Source organism: Panthera onca, chromosome A1 (genome assembly GCF_046562875.1).
Source record: "Panthera onca isolate mPanOnc1 chromosome A1, mPanOnc1 haplotype 2, whole genome shotgun sequence".
NCBI lineage: Eukaryota > Metazoa > Chordata > Mammalia > Carnivora > Felidae > Panthera > Panthera onca.
In genome coordinates, this window is record NC_138339.1 from 51,255,522 (window position 1) to 51,275,270 (window position 19,749).

The window sequence follows — 19,749 nt, forward strand, 5'->3', positions numbered from 1 at the left end:
TACATAACATTCTTGAGAAATAGACTTGTATATGATAGTAGTTATCATTTGTTAAGCACCTATAATTTGCCAGCTACTAAACTTAGAAAGTTGTGTTTTCATGTGATCTTTACAACACATCTATGAAACATAAACTGTTAGCATTTCCCATAAGAGAACAGAACTTAGTAACTTGCCCAAGATCACACGTGTAATAAATGGCAGAACTGATTCTCAAACCCAGGTCTGATTCCAAAGTATAATGTAGCATTTAATAACAAAAACAGCTGTCTTTCTACAAAGCAAATACACTAAAACAATGTACATTTTCCTGCTTCTTTGCCCCTGGGCCACATCCTTAACTGGGCAAGCCTTCACTTTTGGAGACAGAAGTCTTGGTATCGTCCACATATCCTTCCTTCTCATCTCCTAATCGAGGTCATCTGAATAGTTACCATAATATCTGAGTTCCTTGTCTGCAAGGAACTTGAATGAGATTTGTATCTTAGGCTTCTGAACAGCTCACTCACTGAACAGGTTATGATACATTGGTAATGGGCAGGGATTCTGAATGTGCACTGTAACGGGAATTGGGAAGTAATGTGACACGGAGCATCTTGTCTCTCCTTGGGCATTTTTCATTATTAAGCCTATTGGTTTCATTTTATTTTTTATTTTTTTGAGAGAGAGCACATGCACACCCATGCAAGTGGGGAACAGGGCAGAGAGAATCTTAAGCAGTCTCCATGCTGTCAGAGCCTGATATGGGGTTCCATCCCACAACCGTGAGATTGTGACCTGAGCCAAAATCAAGAGTCGGACGCTTAACCGCCTGAGCCACCCACACACCCCAAGTCTATTAGTTTTAACGTGCATGTGTTAGCTTTTGTGCTAGTGTGATACGATAAAATAACAATGGCTTAGAAGAGAAGGACAAAGGGCAAAATGAACCAATTTCATAAACTACCTCAGCAGAAATGGCTCAGAAAATTAAATCACATACTGTTCAATAATTAGGGAAATGATTTTCCAGAAAGTGTTTGATTCATATCACAGGTGCAGGCTTTTTAGAAGCATTGATTAAATGTCTGTGTTAAAACGTTAGCAATGCCTTTCTGATACCTTAATGTGTTTTACCCTGATGGTGAATTTTCTACTGTGCCATTGGTTTGACAGTTGTGTGATTTGACTCGAGATGTTACATACTCTGCCTCCCATTCCCAATTTAGTAAAACTTTGTGTCTCCTGGCCAGGAATCACATTTTAAGTTCTATAAATATTTAAAACAATTACTTTTATTGCCTCTAAGTTGAATATTCTAAATGGCACAATGACTTTTAAACTTTTTTCTTCCTTTTAAAAGTTAAGATAGGGGCGCCTGGGTGGCGCAGTCGGTTAAGCGTCCGACTTCAGCCAGGTCACGATCTCGCGGTCCGTGAGTTCGAGCCCCGCGTCAGGCTCTGGGCTGATGGCTCGGAGCCTGGAGCCTGTTTCCGATTCTGTGTCTCCCTCTCTCTCTGCCCCTCCCCCGTTCATGCTCTGTCTCTCTCTGTCCCAAAAAAAATAAATAAATAAATAAAATAAAAAAAAATAAAAATAAAAAAATAAAAGTTAAGATATAACTTACATATAGTGAAACTGTTTACATTCTGTGTACAGTTCAGTGAGTCTTGACAACTGTATGCACCTGTGTAACTCACACCCTTATTAGGATCCAGAACATAACCATCGTTCCAGAAACTCCCATTGTGTGCATCACCACTCATTTTGTCCCTGCACCCCCACCAACCCAGGGACCCACTGCTCTGATTCCTATTCCATAGGTTGGTTTTTTCCTATTCTAGACTTTTGTGTAAATATAATCACTTTTCAGATATAAACATTTTGTATTTTATATTTGTGTATCAACTTGTATGTTTTTGTAGCTTAATTTGAAAATTTGTAACAATATCTCTTAGAAACAACATGCTGTGGTGATAGCCATTGTTATTTTATAGAAATGTAAACCATTAATTCCACTAAGGAAACAACCTCCAAGAGTGCAGACTACCTTTACCTAATTGTGGTACTACTCTCTTGGGTATTTTTCTGGTGTTTTGATAAATATCTTTATGAAATTATTAGGAAACCAGCAAAACAGATGAAGAAATCTCTCTTCACTGCACACATGGTTTGCTTTTATAGGTCACTAGGAACAGGATACCTTTAAACTTGATTCTTTTAAAATAGAGTTGAGATAATTCAACGACAACAAAATAAACACAAATTGCCAAAAAATGTGAACAGATTTTTAGCCTCACTAATAGTGTTTAAGTGCAGATTAAAACATTACGTCTCGATTTATCTGATGTCAGCAATGAGAGGACACAAAGAGTGCTTGTGCTAATTTTGGGAGTTTAAAGTGCTATGTCATTTCTGTGGGATATAGGTATCACATTTTTAATATGAATATTTCTTTAGACCAAGGCTATCAATAGAACCTTTTGCAGTGATGGGAATGTTCTATGTATACTCTGTTTAGTATGGTAGCTACTGGCCATGATCAACCACATTTTAATAGTCATCAGCTGTGGAGCATTTGAAATGTGGCTAGTAGAGATGAGGAACTGAATTTTACAATTTTTAGTCATTTATTTTAAGGAAGTTATTAGAGATGTGTACAGATGTCTACATAAAGATGTGTCACAACATCATTCATAATTTTGAACATTAGAAATGATGTTCAACAGAGGGTATATTACTTTAAACAGTTTTGCCATTTTTATGCAGTAGCATGTAATGCAGTCATTAAAAAGAAAGATAAATCTCAATATTGATGTGGAAAAAATACCTGTTAATTGAATTAAGCAGGTGTGAAATATGGCTTATAATAACAATTATGTACTTGGGTTTGTCCCAGTTCCTAGCAGAGTTCCTAAACCCTTGGAATTTCCTAATAAGAAATAAGGGTGTGTTTTGTTATTTATAACCAGCCCCTTTCAACCACACACATAGGAGCTTTCCAAAAATCACCTCAAGAATGAGGTCTGGTTGTCAGAGTTTGGAGCTTTCAGCCCCACCTCTGGGGAGGGGACAGAGGCTGGAGGTTGAGTTAATCACTAGTGACCAATGATTTGACCAGTGGTGCTTATGTACTGAAACCTACATTAAAACCCCAGGGGCGCCTGGGTGGCTCAGTCAGTTAAGCGCTCAGGTCATGATCTCACAGGTTGTGAGTTCGAGCCCCGCGTTGGGCTCTGTGCTCACATTGCGAAGCCTGGAGCCCACTTCGAGTTCTGTGTCTCCCTCTCTCTCTGCCCTCTGTCATCCTCTCTGTCTCTCAAAAATAAATATTTTTTAAAAATTAAAAAATCCATTTTAGTACTATGAGTGTGCAGATAGAATTGAAGTCTGCCTTAAATCTTCAGGAAAAGACCATCTAATTCTAAAAGTAGCATGCATTATCAGTCATAGTAACAGCCATGTGCTAAACTAAATAAAATACCCTAATATTGTGCACTTACCAAAGTACTCAGCTAGTTTTGTTCTTCTTTTTTTTTTTTTTTTTTTTAATGTTTATACTTTTGAGAAAGACAGAGCACAAGCAGGGGAGGGCAGAGAGGGAGGGACACACAGAATCCAAAGCAGACTCCAGGCTCAGAGCTGTCAGCACAGAGCCTGGCACAGGGCTCAAATCCCCAAACCATAAGATCATGACCTGAGCTGAAGTCAGACGCCTAACTGACTGAGCCACCCAAGAGCTCCTGTTTTGTTTTGTTCTTTGATCCTAGGTATCTAATTCTTGTCTTCATAGAACATTAAAGAAAATCTATGTTTTGCTGTCAGCAGAAATGAATGTGTTCACACTAAAATATAAGTTACTAACCTTCATTATATAACACTAAACAGTGGGGGAAATTTGGAGGGACTTAACAATGGAAGTTACTTCATTTGATTTTATAAATATTAAAATATTTGGGTATCTTTTAAGCTTGATGATACAAATTTCTATGCTGTTCACTCAGTTCAACCTCATTTGAAAGTATTTAAATCAGAGTACATTTAAATATTTATTTTCATTATTTGGTTCATAGACACTTGAGTTTTCCTCTTACCCCCTTTTTCTTAGGAAAAGAACCTCAAGCAATTAGCAAATTCTAAATCCTGTTGATGAAAAGTTGGGCTTTCTATGATGTAGTAAGAGATATGAGATATCTGTTTATGGCTGGGTAGGACCAGAAATGCACTTTTGCAGAATGTTTAAACCTGTTTGCTATAATATGGAACAGAAACAGGTATCCTTCTTAGTCTGTCTAGCACTGGTTAAAGTTTTTCTCAGGAAGTCTTTCATATTATAACTGTTCACTATCTTTTCCTTATAGCATCATAATTTTCCTTTTTGTGGAGTGAAAATTGGAGTAGCTACTAAATGTATTAAGGGTAATCCTCCAGAAATGCACTAGGAGATGTTATAGTCACAACAACTTCCATTTGGTTTTGGAAGTTGCTAACATAGCATAATCGATGTTTTTAAATCAAACAAACTGATGGGGTGCCTGGATGGCTCAGTCGGTTGAGCATCCAACTTTGGCTCAGGTCATGATCTCGCGGTCTGTGAGTTTGAGCCCCACGTCGGGGTCTGTGCTGACAGCTCAGAGCTTGGAGCCTGCTTCAGATTCTGTCTCCCTCTCTCTCTACCCCTCCCCCGCTCATGCTCTGTTTCTCACTCTGTCAAAAATAAATAAACATTAAAAAATAAATAAACAAACTGAGTATAACTACGATTTGTACTTGAAACTTATGTTTTGGCATTTGAATAAAACAAAAGTACTCAATGAAAAAAAAAATTTAAACAAAAGGGTTCAGAGAGCTTCTGAATTGGGTGAACATGTAGAGGTGCAAGGAGGGTGACATACTCAGAGAGCATGGAAGCTCAGTGCCCCTTCCTGCATACCGTCTCTTCTGTCTGCCTGTGCCCAGAGTTACAGTCTTTTTTTTTTTTTTAATTTGTTTTAATGTTTATTTATTTTTGAAGGGGAGAGAGAGCATGAGCAGGGGAGGGGCAGAGAAAGAGGGAGACACAGAATTCAAAGCAGGCTCCAGGCTGTGAGCTGTCAGCACAGAGACTGACTCGGGGCTTGAACTCATGAGCCGTGAGATCATGACCTGAGCCGAAGTCGGACGCTTAACTGACTGAGCCACCCAGGGGCCCCAGAGTTACAGTCTTTAGAATAAAACAGTAATCTAGTAAGTGAACTGGTTTCTTGAGTTCTGGGAGTCTCTTTAGCAAATTAATTGCAACTGAGGAGGAAGTCATGGGAACTTCCAGTTTATAGCCCAAGGGTCAAAAGCAGAGGTGACAACCTTGACTGGCAGTTGGCATCTGAAGTAGGGGTGGGGTTGGGAGCAAGTCCTTAATTTGTAGGATCTGATGCATCTCCAGGTGGAGTGTGTCCAAAGTGAGTGAAAACGCAGGGCAGCATCTGGTGTCTGCTGTAGAGTTGGAGTTGTTGGTGCAGGGGAAACTCCCACACGTCTGGTCACAGAAGTGTTCGGTGTGTTGGTAGGAGAGGAGACACGCAAGAGGTGTGTTCCCTTTACAGCAGGTTATAGAATAGTCCATGATGATTCCTTTTGAGTTAAAAACCTGTGTAAAAATGTGTTCAGACATGAAAGTTTGGAAAGATACGGGGTGTGATTATTGGGAAATTTTTATTTATGTTTAATATACTTTTTTGAAGTATAGTTGACATACAGAGTTCTATTAGGTTTAGGTGGACAGCATAGTGATTTAACAGTTCCATACATTACTCAGTTCTTGCCATGGTAGTGCTTACCAGTAAGTCTGTCAGCATACAAAGTTATTACGGTATTATTGACTGTATTCCCTATGCTGTGCTTTTCATCCCTGTGACATATTTTATAACTGGAAGTTTGAACCTCTTAATCGCCTTCACCTGTTTTATTCTCTACTTTTTTTTTATACAGTAAGTGCACATCACATTTATAATCAACACAAGTAATTCCATTTTGAGAATATAAATAAAAATTGATTCTTTACCACCAACATGGATTTTTTACCAGAGCACAGAAAGCTGACCTTTGAGGATTTGGAAAGAAATGCTATTATAGGATCTGTGTATGTTTCTCTTCAGGTAGAATCAAGTATCAATAGCTAAAGCCTGTTATTCAAGCAGACTTGACTTGCCCTGTGGCTGAGCAGATAATCCAGGCTCAATTGGAGTTCCAGTTCTCAGCAGAACTCCTAAATCAGTAATGGAGAAGGGGAGGGAGAGGAGGCAAAAACAAGAGTAATGGAGGAAGAAGGCAGCTAAGATTTTTAAAAACAGGCAAAATCTTTTAAGGAAAGCACTGTGTGTGTGTGTGTGTGTGTGTGTGTGTGTTTCAGCAGTATATCTTAAGTATTTGTGAAAACCTAAATGTTGACATGACTATCCAGAGGAATGGGATTTTAGCAAACATTTGAGATGTACTGGAACTGTGAAGCAAATAAGTGCTTCTCAAAGGTGTGGCTGATGTAAAGGACAAATCTGGTAGCAGATGAGAATTGTTGTTATGAAATTATGATACAAAGATGCTTTATAGTATCAGAACCTATAGAACATACTGCATAGGGCTGATCCTGTGAGAAAATCACCTTTTCTGGGGTACTTGTCACAGTGGAGTTTAGTCATATGTAAATTCCCTAGATAATTCTTATGCGCTCACTGAAGTTTGAAGACCACTGTCTTAAGGCCTTGCACATCATCTTCCTTCACTCAATAGCTGTTGAATAAATACTATGATTATCTCTCCTGTGAAGGTCAGTAATTGATCTTACGAGTTACAGAGAGTTTATCTCATTCATTTATTTATTCCAGAAATACTTGGATTTCTTCCACATACCACGAATTGTTTGAAGCCCTTAAGGATACAGTGGTAAACAGGATGAGAGGGTTTCTCTTCTCTCCTAGCTGCTATATGCTAGTTGGGAAGTATAAAAAATTTTTAAGATGAAGTGATGTAGGGGTGGGGTTGGAAGGATGGGGAGGACTACTTTAGATTGGCTGGTCAGGAAAAGCCTTCTCTGGAGAGGTTGTGGATCAGCAAAGACTTGCAGGGAAAGTCAAATGTGTGACAATCAGAGAGGGAAATGTTCCATGCAATGGGGCAAAGTAGTATACAGCATGATTTCTTAGCTTCAGCTACTGGGTGGATGGTGATTCCATTTACAAATATGGAGAAGATGGAGGGACTTAGAGTTCATCAGGGCTCTAGTGATATAATTCTTGCTATAAATGAAAAGTTTATTTGTAAGCCAAAGTGCAGATGTAGTTACTTTAATGGGTTGGCTCCCTCCTACCAGTTGTTTGCCCATGGTATTCATTTGTAAATAGGTACACCCATAGATCCATTTAAGTACAGAAGTCTGTGTTTGGTAAATGTGGACTCAGAGCACAAGATTTCTGGGATTTTAAGGTGTATTTTGAGAGGAAGAGAAAGAGAGTGAGCGAGAGAGCTCTTGGGGGATGGGGGTGGGGCAGAGAGAGAATACGAAGCAGGCTCCATGCTGCCTGACATGGGGCTTGAACTCACGAACCATGAGATCATGACCTGAGCTGAAACCAAGAGTCGGGTGCTTAACCGACTGAGCCACCCAGGCACCCCAAGATTTCTGGGATTTTAAAACATTTTCCTTAGGCTCTGAAGACATAAAGGATTATTCTTTCCTTCAAGACTTTATCTCTAGCCAGGGACCATTATTGAAGTATTGTTTGGAACAGAAGTTCTTCATCAGTTATTTCCCTCTCATTTTTCCTTAATCTCACAGTACTTAATCCTTTTGATTTCCATGTTTCTGCCTTCTCATTGTGTTATTTTCATAATTGTTATCAATGCTGCTGTAGCAGTGGGCCTGTTTGCAGGGAACATTCTTCTGGTTGCTTCCAGAAAGTTTTCAGTAACTTTTCTATAGTGCCCTGTATATTCTGTTAACCTTATGACAAAACTCTTTCTGATTTGTTTTTTCCTTTTTAATGGGCATCCTTTTGAATTAAGGTTGCCATATTTATTAATTTCTTAAAGTTTACTAGTATTGGATTTAACGAACACTGTTAACAAATGATTAAATAAAATCCTAGAATTTAAGAATTGGAAAGACCTTAGATTTCTGATCCTGAGTTTAAGTCAGGGGAAATAACTTTTCCAAAATTTTTACTCCCAAAACATTTGGAAGTTAGTGGGATAATTTTAGATTCTTTGCTGATGAAACAGTTAAAGTGGCATTCAGTGTTCCTTGTGTTTATTAAGGAAGATCACTTTATGTAGATCAATGGTTCTCAAACTGTATAGTGCCTAAGAGTCACAGGAAATTTATTAATCATGCAAAGCCCTGAGAAGTGTCTGATAGCACAGACTTGTGAGGTAGCAGCCAGGAATCTGCTTTAACAAACATCTCCAGGTCATTTTGTTATAGGTAGAACTGTGGTCACTCTTTGGGAGACAGAAAGCCAGATTGACAAATACGACCAAGCTTCCAAAACGCAAGTATAACCAGTATACTGACTGCATCTCACATCAGAAGAGTTGACTCATGGGATGTTTTTCTTTTATCTTCCTCTTTGCTTAGGTTCTATAAAAGGTTTGTTGGGCTGAATTTAAACAGTACTAAAATAAGGAAATTTATTTCTATTAAATTGAATTTTGGGAAATAGAACTTTCTGAACTGAGAAACAAGGAAATATTTCCAAGATTAGTTCCTTATAGGTCAGTCATCTATCCTGAGAAAGATAAGACTTAGTGAGAGGTCAGATTCTCACTACAGCTCAAATCCAGAGAACCTCCCTCCAGACTCCCTAGAAGACTTCTAAAAGTAACTTGTGGAAAAAACAAATATGTCTGTATGTGTAAAGCAAATGATGTCTGATTTCAAAGAAAACAAAACTGAAGCTTGTCTTTTTAATGATAAAGGAATTCCCTTCAGGATCATTTGTAGGATGGGTGTCTTCAGTCCTTTCAGTGTGTAGTTGTTCCACCCCACCTAGATAAGACTGAAGCAGCAATGGTACTTGTGCCTCCATTTTCCAACCCTTTAGTAAGTGTGTGGCTTTTTTAACCTTCTCTTTGACCATTAAGTGATCTTTGAACACAGTGCTTGACTTAAAAGTTTATTTTATAGCAATTACTTTACAAAACTGCAGGGGGAAGCAGAGACCTGCTGATAGATTTACAATATGGAAATTAACCTGCTGGTGTGAATCTCTTGATTTTCTCCTTTTTATGTATTAAATCTATGATCATTGCAGGATTGTTAAATGATTTTTTTAAATGTATTTAATGCAAGTTTTTTATCATTTAATGATAGAAGGAGTATACATTTATAAGCTCCAAATTGTTTCTTTTTATTCACTGATCTTAAGAATAGGGAATATTCCTAGCTAGCACTGAAAAGGTGGTTGTTTCATGATTAATAAGGGAATTAAGGAGCACCTTCTGACATTTGCCAGTTTACACCAAAATTAAAGTTGTATCAACTTCAATTCTCTAGGATTTGAGGTACAGTTGGAAAGCTATTCCTCACACTGAGATTAAAGAGGAATTCACCTATATCTTCTTCCAATACTTATATGGTTTCACTTTTTATATTTAGATCTCCAGTCTACTTGGAGTTTGCTCTTGTGTAAGATGCAACATATATTCTAGTTTTATCTTTTTCCAAATGACTACCAAGTTGTCCCAGCACCATTTTTAAAAGTCTACTCTTGCTTCAGTGATTTGATTAAATTTTAATATCAACTCAGACTGAGTTTGTATTTTTTTTTTCCAAATGCTCACCTTCCACCTGTTAAATTATCAGTTAAAACCTAACTTAGTTTATAGTGGTATCATTAATCAAAGTAACCACATTTAGACATGGGTTAGATCGCCGTTGAAAGATCTCAGTAGCAATGAAATTCTTTTTTTTAATTTTTTTAATGTTTATTTATTTTTGAGAGAGAGAGAGCAGGGGAGTGGTAGAGAGAGAGGGAGACACAGAATCCAAAGCAGGCTCCAGGCTCTTAGCTGTCAGCACAGAGCCCGACACGGGGCTCGAACCCACGAACCATGAGATCATGACCTGAGCTGAAGTCAGATGCTTCATGGACTGAGCCACCCGGGCGCCCCTCAGTGGTGATGAAATTTAAAAATAACTGGAGAGCAGTACCTGGGTGGCTCAGTCTGTGAACTGTCTGACTTGATTTTTGGCTCAGGTCATGATCTCACGATCATGAGATTGAGCCCTGTGTCGGCCTCCGTGATGGGCGTGGAGCCTGCTTAAGATTCTCTCTCTCCTTCTCCCTCTGCTCCTCCCTACCTCAAAAAATAAGAAATAACTAGATAATTGATTAGTTTAAAAGTATAGAAATGTTTGTTGGGATCGTGTTTTGCAATATAATACTTCAAAGTTGTTTTGTCTTTAAGAAAATATAGTTCTCTCTATTCTGTGAAATTCTTTTACCCTATAATCCAAGAACATTGTTCCCTGGAAAATAGAATAAAATAAGATCCTAGCATACCTATGTTTGTGAAGGCAAAGAATAGATGTTAAACATTTGCAAACTGAATTGGTCTGTCAGCAAAGAACTCATTTTGCTAATTCAGTGGAAAATGGCCTTGGGTTACCTATAGAAAAACAACTGAAGATCTGTGGTGCGAATCCCTGATTCAGTGAGGTAGAGGTTTATTGTTTGTTTATTTATTTATTTATTTATTTATTTTTAATGTTTGTTTATTTTGAAAGAGAGCACATGCCTATGAGCAGGGGGAGGGGCAGAGAGAGGAGAGAGAGAACTCCCAAGCTGACTTCTGCTGTCAGTGTAGAACCTGTCATTGGGCCCAGACTCATGAACCATGACATCGTGGCCTGATCCAGAATCAAGAGTCAGATGCTCAACCAACAGCCACCTAGGTGCCCAGTAAAGGTTTATTTTTAACATAGTTCTCAAAACAACTCAAAGTGAGTTCTCTGGGACTGGATGACATGTTCTAAAGCACTGTCATCCTCTTTACAAGTGTCTTAATTCTTGATAGCAAGGGGATTAAAAATATTTTAAAATTTAAATTTAATTTTTAAAAATTAAAATTAGTGCCTTTTATGTTAGATAATTTTTTAGTGTACCATTGTAATATTTCTAATATTTAAACTGTTTCTTAGCTAAATTTATTTAGTGGTTGCTGTATAGATTTATATTATGCATCTTATTAGAGTCTAGTTTAGTTTAATACTTTGTAATTCCAGTAAAATATAGAAATTTTGCTTCAGGATAACTGTTTCTTCTTCCTTGGTGCCACCATTGTCATATACATTATATCAATTATATGCTGTAAACTCATCCACAAAGTATTGTAATTAGTCTTTTTTGTCTTTTAAGGAAATTGAGAAAATAATGTATTTCTAGAACCATTTCTAAATTTTTTTAACGTTTGTTTATTTTTGAGAGAGAGCATGAGCAGGGGAGGGTCAGAGAGAGAGGGAGACACAGAACAGAATCCGAAGCAGGCTCCAGGCTGTGAACTGTCAGCACAGAGCCCAATGTGGGCTCAAACTCACAGACTGTGAGATCATGACCTGAGCCAAAGTTGGAAGCTTAACTGACTGAGCCAACCACCCAGGTCTCCCTATAGAACCATTTCTAAAGCTTTTCATTTCTCCATGTCGATTTGAGTTACCGTCTGGTATCATTTCCTTCCAGTCCAAAGGATTTCCTTTAGTATGTCTTGTAAGGGAGGTTTGGTAGCACTATTTCTGTCTTTATCTGTGAATGTTTTTATTTTGCCTTCATTTTGAGGTACGGTCTTGCTGCATATCTAATTCTTGGTTGACAGTTTTTTTCTTTCAACATTTTGAGTATGTCATCACACTGATTTCTTTGGCGAGAAATCAGATAATAATAATAGTGTTGTTGTTCTGAACCTGATAAGTTGTTTTCCTTCTGTTCGTTCAGATTTTCTCTTTGTCTTTCAACATTTTGACTCTGGTGGTTCTAGATATGGATCTATGTACTTGGGGTTCATTGAGCTGCTTGGATCTTTAGATTAACATTTTTCATCAACATTTTGAAGACTTCAGCCATTATTTCTTCAACTATTTCTTCTGTCCCCTTTCTGGGACTCTCAACACATGTATTGTGAGGGCTCTTCATTTTTCACCATCTTTTTTCTGCTCTCAGTTCTTCAGATTGGGTGTCTATTGCTCTACCTTGAATTTTATTTAATTTTCATGCCAGTTCAAATCTCCTTTCTATGAATTTTTCATTTCAGTTATTGGACTTTTCAACTTTTTCCTTTTAAATAATTTTTGTCCTTTTGTCATGGTTCTCTTTTTTTTTTTATATTTTATTTTATTATTTTATTTTATTTTATTTTCAGTATATGAAATTTATTGTCAAATTGGTTTCCATACAACACCCAGTGCTCATCCCAAAAGGTGCCCTCCTCAATACCCATCCCCCACCCTCCCCTCCCTCCCACCCACCCCCCATCAACCCTCAGTTTGTTCTCAGTTTTTAAGAGTCTCTTATGCTTTGGCTCTCTCCCACTCTAACCTCTTTTTTTTTTTTTCCTTCCCCTCCCCCATGGGTTTCTGTTAAGTTTCTCAGGATCCACCTAAGAGTGAAAACATATGGTATCTGTCTTTCTCTGTATGGCTTATTTCACTTAGCATAACACTCTCCAGTTCCATCCACGTTGCTATAAAGGGCCATACTTCATTCTTTCTCATTGCCACGTAGTACTCCATTGTGTATATAAACCACAATTTCTTTATCCATTCATCAGTTGATGGACATTTAGGCTCTTTCCATAGTTTGGCTATTGTTGAGAGTGCTGCTATAAACATTGGGGTACAAGTGCCCCTATGCATCAGTACTCCTGTATCCCTTGGGTAAATTCCTAGCAGTGCTATTTCTGGGTCATAGGGTAGATCTATTTTTAATTTTTTGAGGAACCTCCACACTGTTTTCCAGAGCGGCTGCACCAATTTGCATTCCCACCAACAGTGCAAGAGGGTTCCCATTTCTCCACATCCTCGCCAGCATCTATAGTCTCCTGATTTGTTCATTTTGGCCACTCTCACTGGCGTGAGGTGATGTCTGAGTGTGGTTTTGATTTGTATTTCCCTGATGAGGAGCGACGTTGAGCATCTTTTCATGTGCCTGTTGGCCATCCGGATGTCTTCTTAGAGAAGTGTCTATTCATGTTTTCTGCCCATTTCTTCACTGGGTTATTTGTTTTTCGGGTGTGGAGTTTGGTGAGCTCTTTATAGATTTTGGATACTAGCCCTTTGTCCTATATGTCATTTGCAAATATCTTTTCCCATTCCGTTGGTTGCCTTTTAGTTTTGTTGGTTGTTTCCTTTGCTGTGCAGAAGCTTTTTATCTTCATAAGGTCCCAGTAGTTCATTTTTGCTTTTAATTCTCTTGCCTTTGGGGGTGTGTCAAGTAAGAAATTGCTACGGCTGAGGTCAGAGAGGTCTTTTCCTGCTTTCTCCTCTAGGGTTTTGATGGTTTCCTGTCTCACATTCAGGTCCTTTATCCATTTTGAGTTTATTTTTGTGAATGGTGTGAGAAAGTGGTCTAGTTTCAATCTTCTGCATGTTGCCGTCCAGTTCTCCCATTTGTTAAAGAGACTGTCTTTTTTCCATTGGATGTTCTTCCCTGCTTTGTCAAAGATTAGTTGGCCATACGTTTGTGGGTCTAGTTCTGGGGTTTCTATTCTATTCCATTGGTCTATGTGTCTGTTTTTGTGCCAGTGGTTCTCTTTTTTTAATCATTGTCATGCTTTCATTTAAGTCTTTAAACACAATTTTCTTTAGTTCTTTGAACATGTTTATAGCTGCTTTCAAGTCTTTGCTAGATCTAAAATCGGTGATATTCAGATATTTCTGTTTACTGCTCTTTTTGTTTTGGTTTTTTTTCCTGGTTGTGGGTCAAATTTTTCTGTCTCTTTGTATACTTTACAATTTTTTGTTAAAACTGGACGTTTTAAGTAGGGATGTAACAGCTCTGGATTCTGTCCTCTACCACCACCTTCCCTGCTTGCATTATTTTTCCTGTTGCTTTTTTGCAACTGTTGCTTTTTACCTAGTCTCAAGCTGTACAGTCAATTTCTCCTGGTGTCTGTGTGGCCACTGACAGCTCTGCTCAGCTGGGTTTTGTTTTTGTCCTTTTCTTGCTGGTAGTTTTAAATATGGCTTTCTTGGGGTTGCTCTTGTTTCTGTACAGCTTAGTGGTCAGTTGATAACTGGTCAGAGATTATGTTCAAACAGCTCAAACCAACAAGGCTTCCACCTACTGATCTGTGTGTGGATTTAGAAGTGTATTACAATTTTAGGGAATTTTCAGGTCAGCCCAGCTGGACCCTCTTGTGTCTCCTCAGCATAGGTGCACAGGTTCCTGATAGGACAAGCGTGCATGAATAGCTTTGGTCCTCTTCATTGCTACCAGGCATGCGCACCATCTCCAGTCCATTAGGGGTACAAGGAGAGCTTATCAGGTACCTCTGTGACTGCCTCTTCTGTCTCCCTGTTACATTTCTGCTTGGTCCATGGGTCCCTTATTTGCCCAGCCAGGGCCGCAACCACAAATTAGTAGGACCCCTGACCTTCCCTGTTTGCTTACCACTCAGATTGCTGCTTATTTCTGACAGTACCACTGGGCATGGATTATTTCACCTCCAGTTTGAATCAGCTCAGCCTCCTCAAGCAGTGGTACTGCTGGTTCTTCATGGCCTTCCTTGCTCTATTAGAACTACGGTGTCAAATGATGGGAGGAAGAAGGGGAGCAGGTCCTTGCAAGGAAGCCACAGATTTCACGGCTATTTTCTGAAGTTCAGTAGTTTTTCACTAGTGTTACTCACTTTGCTGTAAGCTTTTAGTCGATTTTTAGGACACTGAAACGGCTGCTGTTAATCATTTTGTCCAGTTTATAGTTATTTTTTACGTTTGCCACATCAGAAGTCCCATCCAGTATTGAGTTTTGATCTGTTCAAATATTTATACATTAAAATTAAACCAGAAAGGATGAGGAAAAAATTAAGCCTTAAAATGGATTACAAATAGAATGAAATTAATGTGATCAAATTGATCACATAGAAAAGATGATTCCAGTAACGTTAAGCACAGTACTCTGGCTGTTCACCCTTAGTAGGATATATTTTAAAGTTACAAAGAACTGCAATGAGGGGTGCCTGGGTGGCTCAGTAGGTTCAGCATGCAAGTCTTGATTTCTCTCATGGTTGTGAGATCGAGCCCTGTGCCAGGCTCTGCGCTGAGCTCGGAGCCTGTTTGGGATTCTCTCTCTCCCTCTGTGCCCCTTCCCTGCTTGTGCACATGCTCTTTCTTTCTCTCTCTAAAATAAAAAATTAATTTAAAAAATTGTTTTAAAGAACTACAATGAAATCTTGAACTTTACATAGTAGGTTCATCATAGGTACTGATATTCATATAGTAACTTCAGAACTTTTCTGTTAATTTTAGGATAGAGCAAATGAGTAAATATATTGCTGTTACTGGGAACCAGAGTTTTCAGTGTGGGAGAAAGTGAGGAAGAATCAGGTGGTGTTCACTTGTCTGACTGCATACAAGATTTCATGTTTATGTATTCTTTGACTTGTGGCGTTTTTGTTTTTTTATTTTTTAAAGTTGTATCTCCTGGATTTCTTACTGAGAGGACCTAAAAACAATGACTTGCTAGTAACGGAACGTACTAGCATCCAGATCTTGGTTTCTAAATACCATTCCCCATCAAAAGGATCCAGGACTCCTTGGAAAAATGGCTGATTCCAAGGCTGGAGCACGCGTTGTACAAAGTATCCTATCTGGAACACAGTATGCACTGGCAGCAAAGTCCACCCATAGGAACCCCTGGAAGTGAGCTGGGAGATTTAGGAGCCTGGTCTAAATCCTGGAGCCCCTTGGGAGGAAAGGTGCAATCAGCCAAGGGCCTGGACAGGGGCCCTGGACAGGGCCCCTCTTGCCTTGGTCTGAAGGCTGCACAATGTTTTATTACCCATTGAAGCATGAAGTAACATTCCAAACATTCTGCAGTGTTTGTACACATATGTATTATATAATTATATAGTTATGTAATATATACCAAATTAGAGGTGACAAGGTACAGTGCATTCACAGAAAGGTCACGCAGGGAAGGAAGCGAAAGGTGGCTGTGCTTGTGTGACTTTGAAAACCCAGAAAATTTTGTTTTTGGGAAAACAGTTGGGAAGAAAATACAGAAGAGAAACAAGTGCATTCCAAGGTGGGGATGCATATACAAAGGAATGGAATGAAGGATAAAAGATAAGCGTGGTAGGTGTTGAGAGACAGTGAAGAGATCAGACTGTCTAAAGGAAGGACTTGTGTTGGGTGGTAATGAGAGGTAAGGTGGAGTAGATTGGAATACAAGTTTGATGTAGTTTAAAAAAAATAGAAAACCAAGAGATATCTGATCTTGATTTTCTTACCTGTAAAATGGGTCATTTAATACTTTCATGCTAACATCTTGAGAATTGCCCTGCAAAAAGCAAATGAGCTAATGTACGTGACTGCAGATTTTAAGAAGTAACGTGCTATATCCTGATACAAGTTATATTAAATTTTGAACACCAGGCTGAAAAGTTTGCAGTTGGGGTAATAACTGCTGAAATAAACTCCATTCATCACGAGCATTATCTCTTTGGGGTTTTCCTTGACAGCTCCTGTGATGATTTACAATGCAGAATAATGTCACTGTTTCTTCCTGAGTTTTCCATGATGGGGAGGAGTACTGAGTAAAGAGCTCTGTAAAATTTCTTTGGTTTCCATTGTTATGGAAATAAAATTCTAGAGCAGATATTTCTCTGTGAAGCCTCTGGAATGTGTTAAAAGACCTTGTGGAAGGGCACCTACCTGGCTGGCTCAATCAGTAGAGTATGCGACTCTTGACCTCTGGGGTCGTGAATGTAAGCCCCACATTGGATATAAAGTTTACTTTAAGGGACCCCTGGGTGGTTCAGTTAGTTAATCGTCCAAGTTAGGTGGTGATCTCACATTTTGTGAGTTCGAGCCCCTCCGCTTTGGGCTCTGCACTGATAGTTCGGAGCCGGGAACCTGCTTTGGATTCTGTCTGTCTGTCTCGCTGTCTGTCTGTCGCTCTCTCTCTCAAAAAAAAAAAAAAAAAAAAATGCATTGTAGACACATATGACAGGGCTCCTAACCACATTATACGTTATACCAGAACCTGATAATTTGAACCTGATAATGCTGCTGAATGTCAACACCACCAGCTCATTTATGTGTGTATGTTCTTGGCATTTAGCATGCTAAATAAGACTCATGATACAATCTGTGCTTGGATTCCAGTAATATTACAGTATGCGTGCCGTCTTTTGGAGAAAGAGAATGTTCTGGCAGCAGCATAAACCCTAGTCTTTGTACTGGGATCAAGATAGTCCCTTGGCACAGCTGGGAGTAGTGTAGCTTTCTCCTAAATGTACTATTTTTAGCTGTTTCCAAGGAGATACTCAGCATGATAGTGATAATTGCATTAATCCTCAATTTACACAATCTGTGGAAACAGCAGCTCTTTTCCAGTGTTTACTACTTAATGGGTCACTGAGTTGTGATCTGTCAGCTGAAAAAATAAAATGCCTTCCTTTGAATAATTGGCTTCAGAAATATGATCTGGATCTCTTCCCTCTGCCAGTTCAACCTTTAGTCCTGGTTACAGAGACACTGAGCATAGCATAATGTTTAAACTTGTGGAATCACTATGTTGTGCACCTGAAACTTAATGTAACACTGTGTGTTAGCTACACTCAAGTAAAAAAATATAGTTTGAAAAAAGACACTGTGAGCTTTTCCCAGACTGCCTGCTCAGGCTTGCCATCATCATTAATTCCTTCTGGTATACCTTGGATCTAAGTTTTGCCTACTGGTATGTCAGTGTTCTAAATTTACCAAAGAGTGATTAAACTCTTAACATACGTGCGCGTGCGAGTGCACACACACGCACACACACAACACCCCACACGAGTCTGATCTGGCAGTCTGAGTGATTCATCTGTGTTCATAAAACATTCCTGATGAGTTTGCAATGGAGAACAGATTATAGCTTAGAAAGTAGCTTGAAATTAGAGTTAAAACAGAGGAGACTGAAAGTTCAGAATGGATATTAAACTCTAGTAACTTGATGAGTTGTTCTTCTCTAAAGAATTTTTGTTTTTGCAATAGCCTTTTAAAATATATTAAAGACCTTTAGGACCTATGATGATGTATACCATACCATATTCGTACGATTATGTAATTTTCTCTTTTAACTTATTAATATGCTACCTTACATTAATATGTATTCTAATGTCAAACTTTTCACCGTTAGAACCTAATTGGCCAATTATGCGTTTTGTGTGTATGAATTTAAAACTGACCATGAATTTGCTATTATTTATAGGGCTGTAATTATACCTTAATTAAAGTTGTTTTCTAATCTTTTTTTCATACCCCCTTCACTCATGTCTCCCACCCCCTAACCCCACCTCTGGCAATTGCCAATCTATTCTCTGTTTCTATGAGCTTGGGATTTTTTTGTGTTTTATTGTTTAGGTTCCACATATAAGAAAAATCATATTTATCTTTTCCTTCATTTAGGGTAATGCCCTCAAGATCAATTTATGTTATTGCAGATGGCAAGATTCCATCTTTTTATGGCTGAATAATATTCAGTTGTGTGTATATATACATCACAATTTCTTTTTCTTCTTGTTTTTTTGTTTGTTTTGTTTTTACTAGGCAAAGAACTTTATTAACCTTGTTTCAAACTTTATCCCCAGGCTTCTTCAGCTTAATTCACTGCAAAGAATGAATTGCATATGAGCAAAAACTAAAAAGAGCTGCATTGTCCCAGAGGCTTGGGCTTAAACATATTAGAGATCCATGAACAGAATTTTAAAAAGCAGTCATAAAATAGCAGCTCCCAGTAACTTCTTCAAGTTTTATCTTCTCCAGAAGCTGACTCAGTTCAGTTTGCTTCATTCTTGGAAGCTTCATCAAAAACTTTCCACAGGATCTGGAACTTCATCCTCCTCCTCCTCTCTGGTAGCTAGTGGTTCTTCGCCATCCGCAGATCGTGCGGGCAAAGCTTTAGCCCGTCTCTTCTTAAACTAGTCAGACCATCTGCACCGCGCTGGTTTAAGATCCTGGGGAGCATTTCTGTCAGCTCCTTTGTCTCAGCATGCCCTGTGATGTTGAAAAGTGTTCACTGCCAAGAATGGCTGGACTTTAGGGTTGTCAAAGTGGATCACTATACCTTGGTTTGTGAACGTATTCACTTCTTCAGTACCAGAGATACTGTTTACCCCCAACTTCTTTAAGGAGAACTGAAGTTTTTTATCATCTGTCGCCATTCCGTGGTCCCCCTTCTTTCAGTGAGCTGCACACTCTGCTTGCAGTTTGGCAAGTTTACCCTGGTTCGTGATAGTTTCTTTCATCTTTTGGGGGCAGAAATGGAACCGAGCAGGGGACTAGGGTTAGCGCTCAGGGAGTCTTGGGCAGAGCAGCTGAGATAAGGTGGTCACACGTGGGGGTGCAAGGTGGCAGCTAGAAGGAGACTGGAATGAGGCCCAATCCACAATTTATCCCTTCATCCGTTGACTGACACTTAGGTTGTTTCCGTATCTTGGCTATTGTAAATAATGCTGCAGTGAGCATAAGGGTGCATATATCTCTTCAAGTTAGTGCTTTCATTTTCTTTGGCTAAATACCCCGAAGTGGAATTGCTGGGT

General features: G+C 38.8%; 1 protein-coding gene and 1 pseudogene across 2 annotated transcripts in view; one reads left to right on the forward strand and one right to left on the reverse strand.

The window, feature by feature from the left end:
* TTC1 (tetratricopeptide repeat domain 1) overlaps positions 1-19,749 on the forward strand; it is a 46,520-nt gene that overhangs the window by 2,368 nt on the left and 24,403 nt on the right. The window lies entirely within an intron of this gene.
* On the reverse strand, positions 18,987-19,724 carry LOC144616262 (transcription factor BTF3 pseudogene; annotated as a pseudogene).